Source organism: Hyla sarda, chromosome 8, assembly GCF_029499605.1.
Source record: "Hyla sarda isolate aHylSar1 chromosome 8, aHylSar1.hap1, whole genome shotgun sequence".
NCBI classification, from domain to species: domain Eukaryota; kingdom Metazoa; phylum Chordata; class Amphibia; order Anura; family Hylidae; genus Hyla; species Hyla sarda.
The window spans coordinates 221,207,609-221,231,014 of record NC_079196.1 but is presented as its reverse complement, the minus strand read 5'-3'; the positions used below and the strand labels follow the sequence as shown (position 1 = coordinate 221,231,014).

The 23,406-nt window shown below is 42.1% G+C and overlaps 1 long non-coding RNA gene across 2 annotated transcripts in view; it reads right to left on the bottom strand.

The window, feature by feature from the left end:
• LOC130283765 (uncharacterized) overlaps positions 1-23,406 on the bottom strand; it is a 110,716-nt gene that overhangs the window by 76,476 nt on the left and 10,834 nt on the right. The window contains exons 2-3 of one of the 2 annotated variants that reach the window (XR_008846838.1): positions 11,941-11,981; positions 10,630-10,688 (exon numbers count right to left, since the gene is read on the bottom strand). This is a non-coding gene — a long non-coding RNA (uncharacterized LOC130283765). Of the gene's footprint in view, positions 1-10,629; positions 10,689-11,940; positions 11,982-23,406 lie in introns of those variants that run through there. The other variant, XR_008846837.1, reaches the window with a different exon arrangement.

The following is a 23,406-nucleotide window of genomic DNA, read 5'->3' as shown; positions in this document are numbered from 1 at the left end:
AATCCCAGCATGCCTGGACTGTTGTTGTTTTTCAACATCTCAGGGCCACTGTGGTTTCCAGATGTTGCAAAACTAAAACTCTCAGCATGCCCAGACAGTCCAGGCATGCTGGGAGTTGTGGTTCTGTAATATCTGGCCCTTCAGATGTTGCAGAACTACAACTCCCAGCATGCCTGGACAGTCTTCGCATGCTGGGAGTTGTAGTTTTGCAACATCTGGAGGGGCACAGTTTGGAGACCACTATACAGTGGTCTCTAAACTGCAGACCTCCAGAGGTTGCAAAACTACAATTCCCAGCATGCCCTGGCAGTCTGAGTTGTAGTTTTGCAACATCTGGAGGTCCACAGTTTGGAGACCACTTCACAGTGGTCTACAAACTGTTATTCTCCAGTTGTTGCATAACTACAACTCCCAGCATGCCCTTCGGCTGTCAGAGCATGCTGGGAGTTGTAGTTTTTCAACAGCTGTAGGCACACTGGTTGGGAAACACTGAGTTAGAGACTGTTTCCTAACACAGAGTTTCCCAACCCTTGTGCCTCCAGCTGTTGCAAAACTACAGCTCCCAGCATGCACTGACAGACCATGCATGCTGGGAGTTGTAATTTTTCAACAGCTGGAGACACACTGGTGGGAAGGCACTGAGTTAGTCTGTTACCTAATTTTGTCTTTCCCCACCCGTGTGCCTACAGCTGTGGCAAAACTACAACTCCCAGCATGCACGGCTTGTCAGTGCATGCTGGGATATGTAGTTTTGCAACAGCTGGAGGTTTGCGCACCCGCCCACAGGTTACATTCACAGGGGCAGGGGTTTACAGTGAGTTTCTGGGTGCAAGTTTGAGCTGAGGAAAATTTACCCAAACTCCCAGCGGGAAACACACTGTAAACCACCGCCCGTGTGAATGTACCCTAAAAACACTACACTACCATGTGTATACTACCATGTGTATACATACTACTATATTTACACCCTTACACTGTCCACCCCCCCCCCCCCATTCCCATAAAAACGCCTTGTACAACACTGTTTCCTAAACGGAGCATCCAGCTGTTACAAAACAACAGCAACCAGCATTGCTGGAGAGCCATTGAATTTCCAGGCATGCTTGGAGTTTTGCAACGCCTGGAGGCACCATGTTTGGGAAACACTGCCGTAGGGTATTTTTGTTGCAGAAGGCAAGCACCATGCTTGCATCTGGGTCCGCCCCTATGCAAATCCCTTATTTTGGCCTTAAATGGGCATGGCGCTCTCTCACTCCGGAGCCCTGTCTTATTTCAAGGCAACGGTTTAGTTTCAAATATGGGGTATTTCCGTACTCTGGAGAAGTTGCGTTACAAATTTTGAGGACTTTTTCTCCTTTTATCCTTTATGAAAAGAAAAAGTTAGGGGTTACACCAGTATGTTAGTGTATAAATACTTTTCATTTTCACAAGAGGTAAAAGGAGAAAAAGACCCCCAACATTTGTAACACAATTTCTCCTGAGTACAGAAATACCCCATATGTGGACATAAAGTGCTCTGCGGGCGCACAACAGGGCTCAGGAGTGAGAGCGCTCCATGTATATTTGAGGCCTAAATTGGGGATTTGCACAGGGTGTCTGATAGTTACAGTGGTTCTGACATAAATGCAAAAAGGAAAACACCCACATGTGACCCCATTTTGGAAACTATACCCCTGAAAGAACATAACCAGTCATAAAGTGAGCCTTAACAACCCACTGGTGTTTGAGGAATTTTTCTTAAATTTGGACTTGAAAAGGAAAATTTAGGTTTTTTTTTTTACACAAATGCTGGTGTTACCCAAAATTTATCATTTTCACAAGGGGTAATAGGAGAAAAAGCCCCACACAATTTGTAACACCATTTCATCTGAGTAAGGAAATACCCCATATGTGGATGTAAAGTGCTCTGCAGGCGCACTACAGGGCTCAAAAGAGAAGGAGCTAAATTTGGTTTTTGGAGAGAAAATTTGGCTGGAATTGAAGGCCATGTGCATTTACAAAGCCCCCATGCTGCCAGAACAGTGGACCTCTTTTGAAAACTACACCACTCATTGAATGTAATAAGGGGTGCAGTGAGCATTTATGCCCCACAGGTGTCCGACAGATTTTTTGAACAGTGGTCTGTGAATATGAAAAATTAGATTTTTCTTTTGCACAGCCCACTGTTCCAAAGATCCGTCAAATGACAGTGAGTAAATACTTACTGTACCCCTTATAACATTCCTTGAGGGGTGCAGTTTCCCAAATAGTGTGCCATGTGTTTTTTTTTTTTTTTGTTTGTTTGTTTTTGTTGTTCTGGCACCCTGCGGACTTCCTAAATGCAACATGCCCCCCAAAAAAACATTTTGGCAAAATTCTCTTTCCAAAAGCCAAACTTTGCTCCTTCTCCTCTGAGCATTGTAGTGCGCCCGCAGAGCACTTTACGTCCAAATATTGGGTATTTCCATACGCAGAAGAAATGGGGTTTTAAATTTTAGGGGGCATTTTCTCCTATTAGCCTTTGTGAAAATGAAATATGTGGGGTAGCCCCAACATTTTAGTGTTAAAAATCACATTTTTCATTATCACATCCAACTTCAACGCAAAGCCGTCAAGGCTCACTGTTCCCCTTGTTACATTCCTTGAGGGGTGTAGTTTCCCAAATAGTGTGCCATGTGGAGGTTTTTTGCTGTTCTGGCACCATGAGAGATTCCTAAATGCAACATGCTCCCCAACAACCATGAGAGCAAAATCCGTTCTCCAAAATCCCAAAGTTGCTCCTTCCCTAGTCCTGAGCCATGTTGTGCACTCGCAGTAAAAAATTTAGATTTTGAGTTTTACCATTTACCATTTTAGTGAAACACCTAAAGGGTTAACAAACTTTCAAAAGTTTCAGGGCTGCAGTTTTCATAATGGGGTCCATTATGGGGAATTTCTTACAGTAAATCTACTTCAAACTGAACTGGGCCTTGAAAATTTCAGATTTAGAATTTTTCATGAAAAGGAAAATTGGTGCTTTAATTTGAAACCCTCTGATGTCTTCAAAAAGTAAAAACATGTAAACTTTATGATGCCAACATACAGTAGACATGTTGTATATGTGAATCAATATATAATTTATTTGGAATGTCTATTTTCCTTACAAGCAGAGAGTTTCAAAGTTAGAAAAATACAACATTTTCAATTTTTTCATGAAATTTTTGAATTTTTCCCCAATAAACAATGGAAGTATCGAAAAAACAATCTCAGAATCAAATTCATAAGTGAAAGTATCCCAGAGTTATTAATTTATTAATGCATAAAGTGACAGAGGTCAGATTTGCAAAAAATGCTCCCGGCCTTAGGGTCAAAATGGGCTCCATCCCCAAGGGGTTAAAACAAATATCATCAAAAACAAATTAGATCTCTTTCCTATTTGTCAGATAGAACTAGTCACATGACACCCTAAGACATGACAAATTACGCATCCTACCCCCTTCCAACGAAAATATAAAAGTGAGGAAACATTTTGAACGTCCCTTGTAGATTATGTAACTTTCTCAAACCCACCAGGACATTCAGATCCGTTCATTCAGACAGAGATTAGGACATTTAATCCTTTATGAATTGTCAACACTGTAGTTTATTATTAACTTTTTAATTGGCAATAAGCAGTACATTAGGTGCACTACCCATGGATTTAGAAAGTGAACATCTTAGAAATCCAGAGACTCGAAATGCTTTTGGTGCAGTGCGTCATTTTGTGGACATGAACCAATCCAATAAATATTATATGTTTGGCTGCATACCTTAACCCCTTTACGACCACGGACGTAAATATACGTCCTAGTTTGGCGGGACTTCCCGTACATTTACGTCCGGTGTATGACCGCGAGCATCGGAACGGTGCTCGCGTCATACACAGCAGGTTCCAGCTGCTAGTAGCAGCCGGGGACCCGCCCGTAATGGCCAACATCCGCGATCGCGGGGATGTCCGCCATTAACCCCTCAGATGCCGTGATCAATACAGATCACGGCATCTGCGGCATTGCGTTACTTTGATTGAATGATCGGATCGCCCACAGCGCTGCCACGGCGATCCGATCATCCAGTATGGCGGCCGGAGGTCCCCTCACCTGGCTCCGGCTGTCTCCTGGGTCTTCTGCTCTGGTCTGAGATCGAGCAGACCAGAGCAGAAGATCACCGATAATACTGAGCAGTGCTGTGTACTATACATAGCACTGCACAGTATTAGCAATCAATGGATTGCTATAGATAGTCCCCTACGGGGACATAAAAAATGTAAAAAAAAGTTGAAAAATGTAAAAATAAAAAGTAAAAAAAAAGTGAAAAATCTCTCCCCCAATAAAAATTGTCCGTTTTTCCCATTTTACCCCCAAAAAGCGTACATTTAAAAAAAAAATAAACATATTTGGTATCGCCACATGCGTAAATGTCCGAACTATCAAACTATAATGTTAATGATCCTGTACGGTGAACGGCGTAAACGTAAAAAAAAAAAAAAAAAGTCCAAAATGCTGATTTTTTGTCACATTTTATTAAAAAAATTTTATAAAAATGATCTAAAAGTTTTATATATGCAAATGTGGTATCTAATAAAAAGTACAGATGACGGCGCAAAAAATTAGCCCTCATACTGCCCTATATACGGAAAAATGAAAAAGTTGTAGGTGGTCAAAATAGGGCGATTTTAGATTACTGATTTTGTACAAAAAGTTTTAGATTTTTTTTAAGCGGTACAAAAATATTAAAGTATGTAGCCATGGGTATCATTTTAATTGTATTGACCCACAAAATAAAGAACACCTATCATTTTTACCGTAAATTGTACAGTGTGAAAACGAACCCCTCCAAAATGTGCAAAATTTGGGTTTTCATTTAAATTTCCTCCCTAAAAATTTTTTTTTTTGGGGTTCGCCGTACATTTTATGGTAAAATGAGAGGTTTCATTACAAAGTGCAATTGGTCACGCAAAAAACAAGCCCTTATATGGGTCTGTAGATGGAAATATAAAAGAGTTATGGATTTTAGAAAGCGAGGAGGAAAAAACGAAAACCCAAAAATAAAATTGGCCTGGTCCTTAAGGTGAAAATGGGCTTGGTCATTAAGGGGTTAAAGGGGTACTCCAGTGGAAAACTTTTTTTTTTATTCAACTGGTGCCAGAAAGTTAAACAGATTTGTAAATCACTTCTATTAAAAAATCTGAATCCTTCCAGTACTTATTAGCTGCTGAATAATAAAGAGGAAATTATTTTCTTTTTGGAACACAGAGCTCTCTGCTGACATCACGAGTACAGTGCTCTCTGCTGACACCTCTGTCCATTTTAAGAACTGTCCAGAGCAGCATATGTTTGCTATTGGGATTTTCTCCTACTCTGGACAGTTCTTAAAATGGACAGAGATGTCAGCAGAGAGCACTTTGGTCATCATGTCAGCAGAGAGCTCTGCATTCCAAAAAGAAAATAATTTCCTCTGTAGTATTCAGCAGCTAATAAGTACTGGAAGGATTAAGATTTTTTAATAGAAGTAATTTACAAATCTGTTTAACTTTCTGGCACCAGTTGATTTAAAAAAAAAAAAAAAGTTTTCACAGGAGTACCCCTTTAACTACTTTATATGTATATTTAGTGACATGTTAATGGATATATACTTATTTTGTAATGATATTTACATTTCTTTAGCTTGGCTGCTGTATTGTGATTACCCTAAATATTATTCAGTAGGTTAGGTCCTATAAGAGTATGTTTACACTATGGAATTTCTGCATAATTCCGCTTAGAGATTCCGCTACACGAGTCTAAACATTGCAGTGAATGGGTCTTCCATTGACCCATTCATATTGCAGAATTGTAGCTTGGAAATTTTGTCGCAGAGACTGATATGCCTAAAGAATTATCCTGTTTATTCTTTTGCAGAATCCCCAAGCAGAGTCCCTTTGTTTGAATGAAAGTGATACCACATTTGCCCTGTTACTGCGACCTCTAAAACACACTGGGGGAGATGTAACGCTGTGTGTTTAGCTACACACGTTTTTAAAACTAACTCACCAGGCCCAAGTTATGTGTACGTGGTGTGATAAATTTGGCGCACGTGCACATGTGTGGGATTTTTACCTCTGTGAAGTAGTCGTAAGCCTGTTTTGAATGGGGATAGATTGCTGGTGCTGGTTTGCGACATTTGGAGCCCTCTGCGACACGATTTGCGACATTTGGAGAAAAGTCACTCATGATAAATTCACAACCACTGCAAATTCAAAGGCCAAAATTGTTCAAGTAAGGAAGTTTGGGAAAAGTCATCTCAAGGCAAAAAGTCATAGTTGCACCAATTTTGGGCCTTTTTACACAGCAAAAGACAGGTAAAATGCTTAATAAATACCCCCCCCCCCCCCCCCCCCCATTGTGATATATTTGTAAAGTAAATGTGCTAACAGTTCCTTGGTGCACTGGTGTGGTCACCGGGACCACCCTTGTCTTTACCTGTAGCCCCGCCTCTCAGTAGTGAAGCCATGTGACAGTCCCAACGAGACACCATGCATGTGCAAGATCTTGCATTGGCTCCAAGTCAATGCGGAGAGGCAGATGGGCTTGATGGTCAAACATGGCTACAGGAGGAGATAGAAGATGTCTGGGCGACCGCCTCCAGTGCACCAAGGAACTGTCAGAGCATAAAATTATAAATGTATCACTATGTGTTTTAGCAGTGAAAGTGGGAGGGCAAATGTGGTGTCATTGTCTTTTTATTCGGTGCTTATTTCCGTGGCAAATTGTAATGGAAATAAGCATCGGTTTGAAATAATTTCTGCTCAATTTACCATAGAGCAGAAAGGTGCGAGTCAATAGAAAAATTAAGTAAGGAAATTGCTTAAAGGGGTTCTCCAGCATAAGATGATTTTAGTAGGAACCTGGCAGGCAGTAATGGACATGCTTAGGAAGGATCTGCGCTTGTCTTGGGGCTAAATGGCTATGTTGTGAGATTACCATAACACTGTGGCTAGCTGTTTGTGAACCAGTATTTCCTGTTTGACTTTTCTTTTTTTGACTACAAATCCCATAATTCCATCTTCCTCCCTCCCACACATCAGCCACCCCACCCATTGAAACATAAATGAGCTGCAGACATGTGGGTTTCAATCAGGGTGTCTACAGCTGTTGTATTAGTTGCAGATTGATCTCTCTCCCACCAAGCGATCGCTCCACCCATTGAAGCAGACAGGCTCCCTGTCATCAGCTGACTAGTGAGTCAGGTCTCGGCCGCATTGCAAACTGGGAAAAATCTGAGACAACAGTCATTTTGTATGCTGGTAAAAATAAATATTGGGGTGAATATCACAGAAGAATTGTGAGAAAACCGTCACACACAGGTACATACACTATATTATGAACTACACTAACTTTACAGCCCCTGTAGCATAGTCAAATAAAAAAATTCCTGGAATACCCCTTTAATTCCTTAGTGTCAATGGACTTTAAGACACAATCACCGAGTGTTGGAAGATCAGACTCCCTAAGCACACTAAGGGACTTTTAAAAGGGGTACTCCAGTGGAAAACAGACACTGGTCCTCATTTACTATTCTAAACCCGACTTGTTTTGTCGGGTTTTTTTGGCGCATCTTTTGGCCAGTCTGCGACACAATGTGACATTTTTTCCCGACTGACCCGATGTGGCTTCTCCCAAACCCGAAAAAGGGGCGTAACCCGACATTTCTGAGCTTTCCCACATGTTTATAGAGGTTTCCAACCCGAATTTGTTGAATTGTTGTGGATTTTTTCCCAACAACTCAGAGGAGTTGGAAACCAAAACCTACAAAACCCACGTGCGACAAACAGGATGCAACATAATAATAATAAATACCAGGGGAAAAAAGCAGTCGGGTAAGAAAGCAAGATGGACTTACAACCCGATTCTCTAAGTAAATGAGGGCCACTGTGTTAGCAGAGAGCACTGTGTTCAGACTGAAAAAAACAACTCAACTTCCTGTGGAGCATACAGCAGCTGTTAAGTAAGGATTACATTTTTTAAAATAGAAGTAATTTACAAATCTGTTTTACTTTCTGGCCCCAGTTAGTTTGAGAAAAAAGTGTTTTCCACCAGAGAACCCCTTTAGTTGAACTCAAGTGCTGAGCTTGCTTCACAGCCGATGAATAACAACTGCTATCAGCAGCCAGTACTCACCAGTAATACCGGATATCAGTCATCATGCTAATGTCCAGCATTTAACCCTTTAGATGAGTCAAGATGACAGAAGGAGGTCCCTTTCTCACCTCTGTGCTACTTTCTGGGGATCTTGTTGTACAGTCTGCCTCAAGCAGAGTGCAGAGCACTGGACAGTACTAGTAATCAAGTGATTGCTTTTAATAACCCTATATGGAACCTCAACATAAATGAAATAAAGGGACTTGCATCTTTCTGCTCGATGGTAAATGGAGCAAAAATAGGCCTTTTTTTCTAATTTTATCTGTCTCTGAAGCTCCAAATAAAGGGACAGTGGGGGAGATTTATCAAAACCTGTGCAGATAACAAGAAAAAAGCAAAGTTGGGCCGTTGGTGGCGCTGGTCCTGATGTAAAGAAAGCTCTGTAGACCCTTCTCAGTGTCTAAACGTGGTTTTATTAGCACAGAAAGCAACGCGTTTCTGGTCCGAACTGGACCCTTCGTCTGGCAGTGTGCACACTGCCAGACGAAGGGTCCAGTTCGGACCAGAAACGCGTTGCTTTCTGTGCTAATAAAACCACGTTTAGACACTGAGAAGGGTCTACAGAGCTTTCTTTACATCAGGACCAGCGCCACCAACGGCCCAACTTTGCTTTTTTCTTGTTACTTACACTGCTGGGACATCACCTTTGCTCCAGAGGACCGTGGCTGCAGACCTGAGACATCACCTAAGGCTATCACAGATGTTGTGCTCTCAGCACAACGAAAATAGGTGAGTATTACAACTTAACCTGTTTTCATCTCACCTATAAACATCCTTCACTAGGGGGCGCATATCCCTGTTTTTTTCTTCTATCTTTTCTATAAAAACCTGTGCAGAGGAAGAGTGGTGCAGTTGCCCATAGCAACCAATCAGATTGCTTCTTTCATTTTCCACAGGCCTCTTTAGAGGCCTGTGGAAAATGAAAGGAGCGATCTGATTGGTTGCTATGGGCAACTGTCCCACTCTTCCTCTGCACAGGTTTTGATAAATCTCCCCCCAGTGACACCACATTTGCTCTGCCATTTACACTGCTAAAACACTAGTGATACCCTTGCAATATAAATGGATTAACAGATTCTTGGTAGGCCCCTTGGCATATGGGCTGAAAAATGTTGCAGGGTTTTATCTGGAAATGAATATAAGCATAAATGGCGGCACAGATAGCAGACAGCTCCGTGCTCCTCTGTTGAATTCAGCTGCATCTGCATCTGAAGGACACATATGCAGCTGAAAATGATGATCAGCAAGCGATTCGGGGCTTGCTTTCCAAAAGCCTTATGCGAACGACAACACTAAAGATGCTCACAGGAAATCCAGAGGTTATTTATGTTGATCAATCCCTTTAGGGACAATTTTAGGATTTCAGTAATCTAAGTTTCTGTGTTCTGTTTAAGAGGTTTTGTATAATTCTCTGACTTACATAAAAATACTGGTGGGTTGTCTCTGCTTCCCATGAAAAAATGTATAAATAAATAAATTATTTATATATATATATATATATATATATATATATATATATACAATTTTTCATCATTATAAATTTTTGAGCTTTTTTTAGGTTAAGCTAACTTCATACTGACTGATTTACTTATTATTAGTGAGTAGAAAAAAATAAGATTTACTATATTTCAAAAATACTAATCCAAATCGACATTGTATAGACCCTTTACTAAGAATATCATAAAAAAGGTTATCAACCCTTTGAAAAAAAAAAAAATATGATGCTTAAAGGGATACTCCAGCCCTAAGACATCTTATCCCCTATCCAAAGGATAGGGAATAAGATGTCTGACCGCGGGGGTCCCGCCGTCACACCCCCTCCCATAGACTGGCATAGCGGGGGCGCGGTGTGACGTCACAGGGGGCGGAGTCGTGTCATCACGATACTCCGGCCCCGTGGTCGGCACCCCGCAGTTTGTGAGCTGCAGCTCAAAGAGGTGGATGCCGAATGCAAGATTGCGGGGGTCCCCAGCGGTGGGACCCCCAGGGTCAGACATCTTATCCGCTATCCTTAGGATAGGGGATAAGATGTCTTAGGGCCGGAGTACCCCTTTAAATGTAATGGCTCAAAGATCTACTTCCATCGGAGGTGTGAGTAAAGGTTTTATGTTACTTTAATACATTTGAGCCTCTTATTTTATTAAGGGTAGATAACCATGTAAATGAGTTATCTATGCAAAATAAAAACAATTACTCTATTTTGAATCATTAAAAAATAAGAAAAACAATAATTGATATATTGATTGTCTACATGAACACTATATAACAGTGTCACAACTCGGATTCCTCTTATAGTAATAGTGCCATCATATATTACCCTCTAGTTCAGGTCATGCAAAAGATTATTATTATTATTTTTTTTTCATAGAATATTCTTATTTTATAACCTTATTTATTAACTTAACATGTAGACTTTAATTTTTTCAATTTAATAATGTATAATTTTAATATTTACCTTTGTAGTAAAATTATAGGAGGTGGGATTTCTGTCATTCTTAAACACTTCCCTCATATCTGGAAAAAAACACATGTGCCGCATAAAATATTTTACTGTTGTGACATCAAAAATTCAAATGTTTTATTTCTATGATAAATAATATAAAACGTTTTTAAAAGCCAATATGCTTGTACTATAAGGTACATTGGATTTTAAGATGTATCAATACTAATACCAAATCATGGCCCATGTGGTTGAGTTTGGCTTCACACACAATATTTTGGTCCTTACTATAATCCTCAATTCTGTCAGAATTTTTTCCAAAACCAGAAGTGGAACCGACACAAAGAGAAACTGTAACTGATATTTTTGTCATTTGGAGCCACTCCTGGTTTTGGGTGGATACTGACCAAAATGATGATCAGTGTGAAAAGAAAACCCCAAATCATCTGTATGGATCCAGACTTAGACTATGATCACACAAATTAGAGGGGGGGGGGGGGTATACATTAACTTCACTTCAAATATACGTGCGCCACATTTGTCTCACAATTGCGCCACAGTCTAGGGAATAGAAGGTGGGTAATGGGCACTTACAGGGAGGAATTAATGGGAGTTGTGTGTAGCCCTGTGAGTGAGCTAGGTATGTAACGTCCAGAGGTAAGTAAACAGCATAGTTCCTGGTACTACACCATGTATACAAATCTTATTTAACCCCTTAAGGACTCGTTTTTTTCCTCCCCATATTCTAAAATTCTTAATGCTTTCAGTTTTCCGGACATATTTGAGGGCTTGTTTTATGCGCTACCAATTTTACTTTGTAATGACATCAGTTATTTCACCACAAAATCTATGAAAAAACAATAATATTTTTTATAATTTTTTTTAGCGTATAAGAAATGACCAAAATCCAATTTTGGATTTTGGAATTTTTTTATGTACACGCCATTGACCACACGGTTTAATTAACATTATATTTTTATAGTTTGGGAATTTACGCACGCAGCAATACCACATATGTTTTGTTTCTATTATGTTTATATATTTTTTTATATATTTTATCAACTTTTATCGCCGCGTCTAAGGGGTTAATGCTGGGCATCACCCCGATCGGTGATGTCTGGCATTAGACACGGGTCCTGGTGGCTGATAGCCGCCGGGACCACCCGGCTATGATGCGGGGTCAGCCTGTGAGCCCACATCATAGCAGGGGAGCGAGCACAGGGCGTACAGGTATGCCCTGTGTCCTTAAGGAGTTAAGTCAGTAAAAGTTTCCTTCCTTATAGGTTATATATTATATAAAAAGATTTAAACGTTTAGGTAACTTACCAGTAGAATATGGCTTGTGGATCCTGATGTTAAAATCTTTACTATAAAAAAAAAAAAAAATATGATATTTATAAATATTGAGGAGTGAGGAGAAAAAGCCTTAACCCCTTCTGCAGAGGAGGCTTCATAACACAGAATGTGAGGTCACTACTTGGTGGTAGGAAACAATAGAGATGAGCTGGCGAGTGCACTGGTTCTAGTTGAAGCAGAAACCCTAAGAATATGTTCACATGGTGGAATTTCCACACGGAATTCAGATGGAAATTCTGCCTTGATGCACTGCAAATTGATTTGAATGGGATTCCGCAGTCCCATTCAGACAGTAGTGGAAATTCTGCTTTCCGCATTTCATCAAAACATAAGATCAGTCTTATATTTTCTTGAATTCCGCAGCAGAATGCCATTAAAACCAATGGGGCTTGGATTTCAGCAAAATTCTGTGTTTAGATAACATAGAATTCCACTGCAATTTTGGCGGAATTCCACAATTCTATGACAGACGTCACGCCCCCTCCCAATGGAGGGGGCGTGGTGTGATGTCACGTCCACAGTCCCGGAAAGCCAGAGGTTTCCCAAACTGGAGACGCAGCCCCCGCATAGAATGTGGGTGCTGCAGGGAGATCACGGGGGGTCTCAGCAGCGGGCCCCCCGCGATCAGACATCTTATCCCCTATCCTTTGGAAAGAGGATAAAATGTTTTGCCCGGAATACCCCTTTAAACTAGCACCATTCATCCCCAGGGCACTTGTGGGCAAGAAAACATATTTTTATAGATGTTCTGTAAATTCACTAAAACCACCTATTATTTGTATTGTGTTTTGCCCGTATATCCTAAGAGGATCCTGAGCCCCAGTACAGACATGAAGAATAAAGGTAAAAAAGAATAAAAATAAAGTTTTGGAATGGCCAAGTCAAAGTCCTGATCCTAATCCAATACAAATGTTGTGTAAGGACCTGAAGTGATGTAAAGGGGTCCTCCTACCCTAGACATCTTATACCCTATTGAAAGGATACATGTTATGTTCAGAACGCCGGGTGCCTGCACAGAGATCGCGGGGTGTCCCAGTGGCCAGATCCCCGCAATCAGACATCTTATCCCCTATACTTTGGAGAGAGGATAAGATGTCATGGGGGCCGAGTACCCTTTTAAGGATCTGAAGTGATTACTGTTTTATATAGATCAATGGCTAATATTCCTCCAAGCCGATGTACCGGACTGATCCACAATTACCAGAAACGTTTAGATAAATTTATTCCTGCACAAGGGGGTCACACCAGATACTGAAGGCAAAGGTTCACATAATTGTGTTATTTGATTTTTTTTTTTTAATCTACTTTAAAGGGGTACTCCGGTGGAAAACATATATTTTTATTTTTAAATCAACTGGTGCCGGAAAGTTAAACAGATTTATAAAGAGTTAAACAGCTGCCCTCAGTAGTGTGAATGCAGCCGCTGCCAGGACATGTAGAAGATTCTTATGTATTTCTTCAGTCTAGATCAGTGTTTCCCAACCAGTGTGCCTCCAGCTGTTACATAACTACAACCCCCACTGGTCTAGACAGTGCAGTGTTCTGCAGGCAGTACATACTGTGTTATGGTGGTGCTTGATATAGGATGAACCTGTCAGAATTGTCTATATTTCTGCATACATTTCCCCTAACATTACATCAGGTTTACACATAAGTTTTAACCCCTTAAGGACCAAGGGCGTACAGGTACGCCTTTGCTCCCTGGTACTTAAGGACCAAGGGCGTACCTGTACGCCCGTGGGAATTTCGGTCCCTGCCGCGCGCCGGGCGGGGATCGCGCTGGGGTGACTGCTGATATCTATCAGCAGGCACCCCGTGCAAATGCCCAGGGGGGTCATTAGACCCCCCCATGTCGGCGATCGGCGCAAATCGCAAGTGAATTCACACTTGCGATTTGCGCCGATTCCGGGTCGTACGGGTCGATGGTGACCCGGAATAGAAGGGGGATCGCGGGTGTCCTAGACACCCACGATCCCCCTGTAGCGATAGGAGTGAGGTTGCCACCCCTCCTATCTCTGCTATTGGTGGTCTAGACGCGACCACCAATAGCAGATCGGGGGAGGAGGGGTTTACTTTCGGTTTCCCCGTCCTGCCCTCCCACAATAGGCGGGGCAGGACGGGGAAACCGACAGGGACCGGCGCCGAAGATCCACTTACCCATCGGCGATGGCAGCGGCGACGATCAGCGGCGGCAGCGGGCGACGATCGGCGGAAGAAGAGGACCGCGACGCAGCTCCCTGGATCCAGCAGAAGCCGGTGAGTTACTTAGCAACATCTGGAGGGCTACAGTCTGAGACCACTATAGTGGTCTCTAAACTGTAACCCTCCAGATGTTGCAAAACTACAACTCCCAGCATGCCCAGAGAGCTGTTTAGGCTTGCTGGGAGTTGCAGTTTTGCAACAGCTGGAGGTCTACAGTTTGAGACCACTGCAAAGTGATCTCTATACTGTGCACCTCCAGATCTTGCAAAACTACAACTCCCAGCATGCCCAGACAGCAGTTTGCTGTCTGGGCATGCTGGGAGTTGTAGTTTTGCAACATCTGGAGGTCCACAGTTTGGAGACCACTATGCAGTGGTCTCTAAACTATAGCTCTACAGATGTTGCAAAACTGCAACTCCCAGCAAGCCTAAACAGCAAACAGCTGTCTCTGCATGCTGGGAGTTGTAGTTGCGATCCCTCCAGCTGTTGCATAACTACATCTCCCAGCATGCCTTTCGGCGATCAGTACATGCTGGGAGTTGAAGTTTTGCAACAGCTGGAGGCACACTGGTTGGAAAATACTGAGTTAGGTAACAGAACCTAACTGAAGGTTTTCCAACCAGTGTGCCTCCAGCTGTTGCAAAAGTACAACTCCCAGCATGCACGGTCTGTCAGTACATGCTAGGAGTTGTAGTTTTGAAACAGCTGGAGGTTTGCCCCCCCCCCCCCCCCCCCATGTGAACGTACAGGGTACATTCACACTGGCGGGTTTACAGTAAGTTTTCTGCTTCAAGTTTGGGCTGTGGCAAATTTTTCACCGCAGCGCAAACTCCTAGCGGTAAATTCACTGTAAACCTCTGCCAGTGTGAACGTACCCTAAAAACACTACACTACACTTACACATAATAAAGAGTAAAACACTGTCCCCCTAATAAAAAATAAAAAACGTATTGTACGGCAGTGTTTCCAAAACAGAGCCTCCAGCTGTTGCAAAACAACAACTCCCAGCATTTCCGGACAGCCACTGACTGTCCAGGCATGCTGGGAGTTTAGCAACAGCTGGAGGCACCCTGTTTGGGAATCACTGGCGTAGAATACCCCTATGTCCACCCCTGTGCAATCCCTAATTTAGTCCTCAAATGCGCATGGCGCTCTCTCACTTCGGAGCCCTGTCGTATTTCAAGGAAACAGTTTAGTGCCACATATGGGGTATCTCCGTACTCGGGAGAAATTGCGTTACTAATTTTGGGGGCTTTTTTTCCTTTCACCCCTTATGAAAAAGAAAAGTTGGGGTCTACACCAGCCTGTTAGTGTAAAAAAAAATTTTTTTTTACACTAACATGCTGGTGTTGTCCTTTACTTTTTATTTTCACGGGAGGTAAAAAAAGGAAAAAAAGACCCCCAAAATTTGTAACGCAATTTCTCCTGAGTACGGAGATACCCCATATGTGGGCGTAAAATGCTCTGCAGACGCACAACAAGGCTCAGGAGTGAGAGCACACCATGTACATTTGAGGCCTAAATTGGTGATTTGCACAGGGGTGGCTGATGTTACAGCGGTTCTGACATAAACACAAAACAATAAATACAGACATGTGACCCCATTTTGGAAACGACACCCCTCACGGAACGTAACAAGGGGTATAGTGAGCCTGAACACCCCACAGGTGTTTGACAAATTTTCATTAAAGTTGGATGGGAAAGTGAAAAAAAAAAATTATTTTTCACTAAAATGCTGGTGTCACCCTAAATTTTTCATTTTCACAAGGGAAAATAGGAAAAAAGCCCCCCAAAATTTGTAACCCAATTTCTTCTGAGTAAGAGCATATCCCATATGTGGATGTAAAGTGCTCTATGGGTGCACTACAATGCTCAGAAGAGAAGGAGCGCCATTGGGATTTTGAAGAGAAAATTTGTCCGGAATTGAAGGCCACTTGTGTTTACAAAGCCCCCATGGTACCAGAACAATGGACCCCCCCCCCCATATGTGACCCCATTTTGGAAACTACACCCCTCATGTAATGTAATAAGGGGCGCAGTGAGCATTTACGCCCCACAGGTGTCTGACAGATTTTTGGAACAGTGATCCGTGAAAATGAAAAATGTAATTTTCCATTTGCACAGCCCACTGTCCCAAAGATCTGTCAAACGCCAGTGGGGTGTAAATGCTCACTGCACCACTTATTAAATTCTGTGAGGGGTGTAGTTTCCAAAATGGGGTCACATGTGGGGGAGGTCCACTGTTCTGGCACCACGGGGGGGCTTTGTAAATGCACATGGCCCCTGACTACCATTCCAAACGAATTCTCTTTCCAAAAGCTCAATGGTGCGCCTCCTCTTCTGAGCATTGTAGTTTGCACGTAGTGCACTTCAGGTCCACTTATGGGGTACCTCCATACTCAGAAGAGATGGGGTTACAAATTTTGGGGGGTATTTTCTGCTATTAACCCTTGCAAAAATGTGAAATTTGGGGGGAAACACACATTTTAGTGAAAAAAAATATATATGTTTTTTTACATATGCAAAAGTCGTGAAACCTGTGTGGGGTATTAAGGCTCACTTTATTCCTTGTTACGTTCCTCAAGGGGTCTAGTTTCCAAAATGGTATGCCATGTGGTTTTTTTTTTTTGCTGTTCTGGCACCATAGGGGCTTCCTAAATGCGACATGCCCCCCGAGCAAAATTTGCTCTCAAAAAGTCAAATATCACTCCTTCTCTTCGGAGCATTGTAGTTCGCCCGTAATGCACTTCATGCCAACTTATGGGGTACCTCCATACTCAGAAGAGATTAGGTTACAAATTTTGGGGGTATTTTCTGCTATTAACCCTTTCAAAAATGTGAAATTTGGGGGGAAACACACATTTTAGTGGAAAAAAAATATTTTTTTTACATATGCAAAAGTCGTGAAACACCTGTGGGGTATTAAGGCTCACTTTATTCCTTGTTACGTTCCCCAAGGGGTCTAGTTTCCAAAATGGTATGCCATGTGGGTTATTTTTGCTGTTCTGGCACCATAGGGGCTTCCTAAATGCAACATGCCCCCCAAAAACCATTTCTGAAAAACGTACTCTCCAAAATCCCCTTGTCGCTCCTTCGCTTCTGAGCCCTCTACTGCGCCCGCCGAACACTTTACATAGACATATGAGGTATGTGCTAACTCGAGAGAAATTGGGCTACAAATATAAGTATACATTTTCTCCTTTTACCCCTTGTAAAAATTCAAAAATTGGGTTTACAAGAACATGCGAGTGTAAAAAATAAAGATTGTGAATTTTCTCCTTCACTTTGCTGCTATTCCTGTGAAACACCTAAAGGGTTAAACACTTACTGATTGTCATTTTGAATACTTTGGGGGGTGTAGTTTTTATAATGGGGTCATTTGTGGGGTATTTCTAATGGGAAGACCCTTCAAATCCACTTCAAACCTGAACTGGTCTCTGAAAAAAAGCGAGGTTCAAAATTTTGTGAAAAATTGGAAAATTGCTGCTGAACTTTGAAGCCCTCTGGTGTCTTCCAAAAGTAAAAACACGTCAATTTTATGATGCAAACATAACGAGCAGCAGATGCATAGCAGATATAGGCTAAGGGCAGCATGGTGGCTCAGTGGTTAGCACTGCTGCCTTGCAGTGCTGGGGCCCTGGGTTCAAATCCCACTGAGGACAACAATAAATAAAGAGTTATTATTATTATAATGACATCAGCAAAGAGCACTGTGGTCGTAATGTCATCAGAGAGAATTCCAAAAAGAAAAGAATTTCCTCTGTAGTATTCAGCAGCTAATAAGTACAGGAAGGATTAAGATTTTTTGATAGAAGTAATTTACAAATATGTTTAACTTTCTGGCACCAGTTGATTTAAAAAAGAAAAGAAAAATTGTTTTTCCACCAGAGTACCCCTTTAAGGACTTATGTGTAAATCTGATGTAATGTTAGGTGAAATGTATGCAGAAATATAGACAATTCTGACAGCTTCATCATATATCAAGCACCACCATAACACAGTATATAGTGCCTGCAGAACACTGCACTTTCTAGACCAGTGGGGGTTGTAGTTATGTAACAGCTGGAGGCACACCGGGGCGGAAACACTGATCTAGACTGAAGAAATACATAAGAATCTTCTACATGTCCTGGCAGCGGCTGCATTCACACTACTAAGGGCACCAGCAGATTGATGACCGGTTTTTGGCAAGAAAAAAAACTACATCTAATAGTATAAAAAAAACATAGTAACCCAAATAAATGGACTTTTAATAGAAATAATGAGAATAATTCCAGATTAGTAATAAATCCAGGAAATGATTGTATCTTCATAGGACAATCCATGTGAGGGGTCACCGGCCTCCACAACAGACTGACCCTGTAATGTCCTGGAGCAGTGGTCTCCAACCTGTGGACCTCCAGATGTTGCGTAACTACAACTCCCAGCATGCCCGGACAGCCGTTGGCTGTCCGGGCATGCTGGGATTTGTAGTTTTGCAACATCTGGAGGTCCGCTGGTTGGAGACCACTGTCCTGGAGCTTCTCTACTGATGTCTTTGTCAGAGATGAATGATGTCCCCTGTAAAGTGTAATAGATCCTCATATGTAATGGAACCATTCACTTACATGTATTAATGTATATGAGACGGAGCAGAATAGTGACAGATTTCTCCCAATGTAACAATCTTTCCATCAGTGAGAAGAATTTATATTGTGCTGGGACAATCCCGGCGTTCGGTTCGGCAATATTTTCGGTTTTGATTTTTCGGATACATTCGGTATTCGGGTTGATTTTTTTTCGGATACATTCGGGTACATTCGGTAAATCTTTTTATTCTTTTTTTTAGCGATCCTAAGAAATTATGGAGATACCTTTTTTATTAAAATTTCGTAGGGTACCATAAAAAAATCATAATAAAAAAGATACAGTAGTGATGGAAAAAATTGTATCTAACGAAATGTATCTTTTTTTATTATGAAATGTTTTTTAATTTTTAAACAGGGATCAATTTATGTGAGCGGGTAAAGTACTAAAAATGTAGCCGACAATAATAAAAATGTATTGTGTGCGTGTTTTTAATTTTATTTTTTTTTACATTTTTTAGGTAGTACTATTACTCCCAGCATGGAACACACTCTTCCATGATGGGAGTAGTAGTTACCTGTACTAATTGACAGATCGCAGGGGTCCCTTGCGATCCTCTTGTATGATGTATAGATGCGGCGGCAGCTCTTCTATGGTCCCCTGCCCTGACGTATATATACACATATTCATATTTCCCGCAGAGCTGTGATTGGCCAGATGGTTCCAGCCAATCACAGCTCTCTGTGAGAAATAGGAATATGTGTATATATACGGCCGTGCAGGGGACCATAGGAGAGCGGCGGCCGCATCCATACATTATACAGGAGCATCACCGCAGGTGTCAGGAGTGATACCCGCAGTGATCTTTCCTTTACTACAAGTACTACTACTCCTAACATGAAGTACACTCTGCTCCATGCTGGGAGCTGTAGTACCTGCATTAATAGACAGATCGCAGCGGGTGTCAGAAGTTACACTCGCTGCGATATGCCTATTAATGCAGGTACTACAGCTCCCAGCATGGAGCAGAGTGTGCTCCATGTTGGGAGTAGTAGTACCTGCAGTAAGGGACAGATCCCAGCGGATGCCACTCCTCCTGACACCCGCTGCGATCCTCCTGAAGTGATTGTCGGGATCAGCTGTTCTCAGGGCTACAGAGCCGGGAGATCAGTTTGACGCTGAGCCCTAGGTATACATCGTATATCTACTGCCCTGTGACAGTGAGCCTGCAATGTGTATACAGTATACACATTGCTGGCTCACTTAACCCCTTGCTGAGCTGTGCGCTATGAGCAAGCCCAGCAAGGGAAGAGTTAACTTACACTGCTGGACATAGTGTATACAGAAGACGAAGTCCAGCTTACTTCCCTCGAGTACCGGGCAGGTCCGTGTAGCTCCGCCCCTAGTGATGATGTCATTAGGGGGCGGAGCTACAGAAGGGAACAAGGCTAGTTAATCTGAAGCTCTGTTCACATTGTCCGTTTTGTATAATGTGAACAGACCCTTCTGGCAGTGTCTACCCAGACAGGGAGACTCCAGCTGTTGCTAAACTACAACTCCCAGCATGCCCAGACAGCCAAAGGTTGTCTGGGCATGCTGGGAATTGTAGTTTTGCACCAATTGGTGGCTCCCTGTTTGGGTAGACATTGCATCATGGGTGCTCTCCCCAGCGGACAGCGCCAAAAATGTCATAACCATTTTTTTGTGTTTTTTTTCTTCTCGTTTCAGATCCGTGTATGCAGAGGATTACTGCGGATTATTATTTTTTTTCTTTTAATAAAATGGTTAACGAGGGCTGTGGGGGAGTGTTTTTTTAAATAAAATAATTTTTCCAATGTGTTGTGGTTTTTTTTTTATTGAATTTTCAGGCTTAGTAGTGGAAGCCGGTCTTATTGACTGAATCCATTACTAAGCCAGGGCTTAGTGCTAGCCCCAAAAACAGCTAGCGCTAACGTCAAAAATGGCGCTCCTGGGCCTAGGCAGTAACAGGCTGGCATTATTAAGGCTGGGGAGGGCCAGTAACAATGGTCCTCACCCACCCTGGTAATGTCAGGCTGTTGCTGTTTGGTTGGTATTGTGCTGAGAATGAAAATACAGGGAACCATATACTTTTTTTAAAAAAAATTAATTTAAATAAATAAAATAAAAAACGCATAGGGTTCCCCGCATAGCGCACAGCTCAGCAAGGGGTTAAGTGAGCCAGCAATGTGTATACTGTATACACATTGCTGGCTCACTGTAAGTTCTTGCTGGGCAGTAGATATACGATGTATACCTACGGCTCAGCATCAGCTATTCTCCTGGCTCTGTAGCCCTGAGAACAGCTGATCCCGACATTCGCATCAGGACATCGCAGCGGGTGTCAGGAGGAGTGACATCCGCTGGGATCTGTCCCTTACTGCAGGTACTAATACTCCCAACATGGAGCACACTCTGCTCCATGCTGGGAGCTGTAGTACCTGCATTAATAGACATATCGCAGCGAGTGTAACTTATGACACCCGCTGCGATCTGTCTAATAATGCAGGTACTACAGCTCCCAGCATGGAGCAGAGTGTACTCCATGTTGGGAGTAGTAGTACTTGTAGTAAAGGAAAGATCACTGCGGGTATCACTCCTGACACCTGCGGTGATGCTCCTGTATAATGTATGGATGCGGCTGCCGCTCTCCTATGGTCCCCTGCAGGCCGTATATATACACATATTCCTATTTCACACAGAGAGCTGTGATTGGCTGGAACCATCTGGCCAATCACAGCTCTGCAGGAAATATGAATATGTGTATATATACGTGAGTGCAAGGGACCATAGAAGAGCGGCCGCCGCATCTATACATTATACAAGAAAATCGCAAGGGACCCCGGCGATCTGTCAATTAATACAGGTAACAACTACTCCCATCATGGAAGAGTGTGTTCCATGCTGGGAGTAGTAGTACTACCTAAAAAATGTTTTAAAAAAAGTGAAAAACACGCGCACACTACATTTTTATTATTGTCGGCTACATTTTTAGTGCTTTACCCGCTCACATAAATTGATTCATGTTTAAAAATTAATAAACATGTCATAATGAAAAAGATACATTTCGTTAGATACAATTTTTTCCATCACAACTGTATCTTTTTTATTATTATTTTTTTTATGCTACCCTATGAAATTTTAATAAAAAAAGGTATCTCCATAATTTTTTAGGATCGCTAGGATTTTTAGTCCAAAAAAAGAATAAAAAGATTTACCGAATGTACCCGAATACCGAATGTATCCGAAAAATCACACTGTATCTGCATCCTTTTTATTATCTTTGTTATTAGAATGAATTATTTCCGTTCGTTTACGGATAACAAATGCATTCGTTATTGTGCTATTCGTATTATCGTGGCTATTCGGGAATGTTCAAAATATGCTTTTGTGCATTCGGTTCGGTCCGAATGCCCGAAAACTGTAAAATTCGGTAAATTAGACATTCATGCCGAACCGAATTGCACATGTCTAAAAAATACTTTGTCAGTATTTATGAGACAACATGTAATCATTTAGTATATTCATGGCTGGTTACGCCATATTGTAATGAAATTGTTCTCCTGAAATCAGTTTTTGTCTATACAACCCTTCAGCCATGGTGCATTGTCCTGCTGAAAGTGTCCTTCTGTCTAAGGGGGAAAACAGCCTCTACCGAGGGAGAAATTTGGTTGGTCACATTGCCAAACGTCAATCCACAGGAATCAGAGGATCCCCCCAAAAAACATTTCCCACACCATTACACCTCCACCACCAGCCTGATCTGTTCACAGGAGGGGTCCATCAATTCATAGAACAATGCTGGATGTGGATCCTCTAACCTGTGTGGCAGATGACATGGGCCGTATCAGGGAGCGGAGTCTAAGGAGTCTGGTCTTCACCAGAGCCCGCCATAAGGCAGGATGGGCTTGCTGCAGCAGTCGACAGCCAGGTCACTACCCCCTCGACCACACAAGTAACACAGGTCAAGGCAGGCGGCAAAGATGCGTAGTCAAATAAGATAGCGGAAGAGTCAAAATACACGGGAAAGGCAAACAGACATTGTCATTTGTACATGCATTCTTATCTGTGGGGTTGGGGGTCAGCCATTTTAATGATTTTAAAGTGTTGTCAATTTTGTAATATACTCAATTAAATTTGCTTTCTTCATGTAATAAAAACTGGTGTGATAACCAACTTGACTTTGTGTAGCACAGCACGTCATAATGCCAACAGCCCTGTCAAACAATATGGAGGTGCCTGGCCAATCACCCTCTGAGGGTGGGTTATTAAAATTAGGCAGCTGCTGTAGTCAGATGCCTGTGTTTGTTGTAGGTTTAGCTCTTCACCAATATTTCTGTTCCCTATGCCTGACAATTTTCTGACCTCTAGTGACTTGATCTTCTGCATGTTTTTAATGCTGCCGATTAATTTTGTACCATGCAACTGTCTAGGTTTGACCCATTGCCCTTTAGCCTTCTGATTTCCTACTACACTACTCTCTAGGTTTGATCCAAAGTGTGTCCTGACTTTGTCTTTGCCTTTTTGATTTTGTACCTTATCTAACTCGTTTGGTATCCACCTGGTTTGTCTAACTACTCTGACTCCCCTGCACGTAATCCAGTATAGGAAGTGTTGTCTAGTTGGGGGCAGCTGTTAAGGGCAAATCAT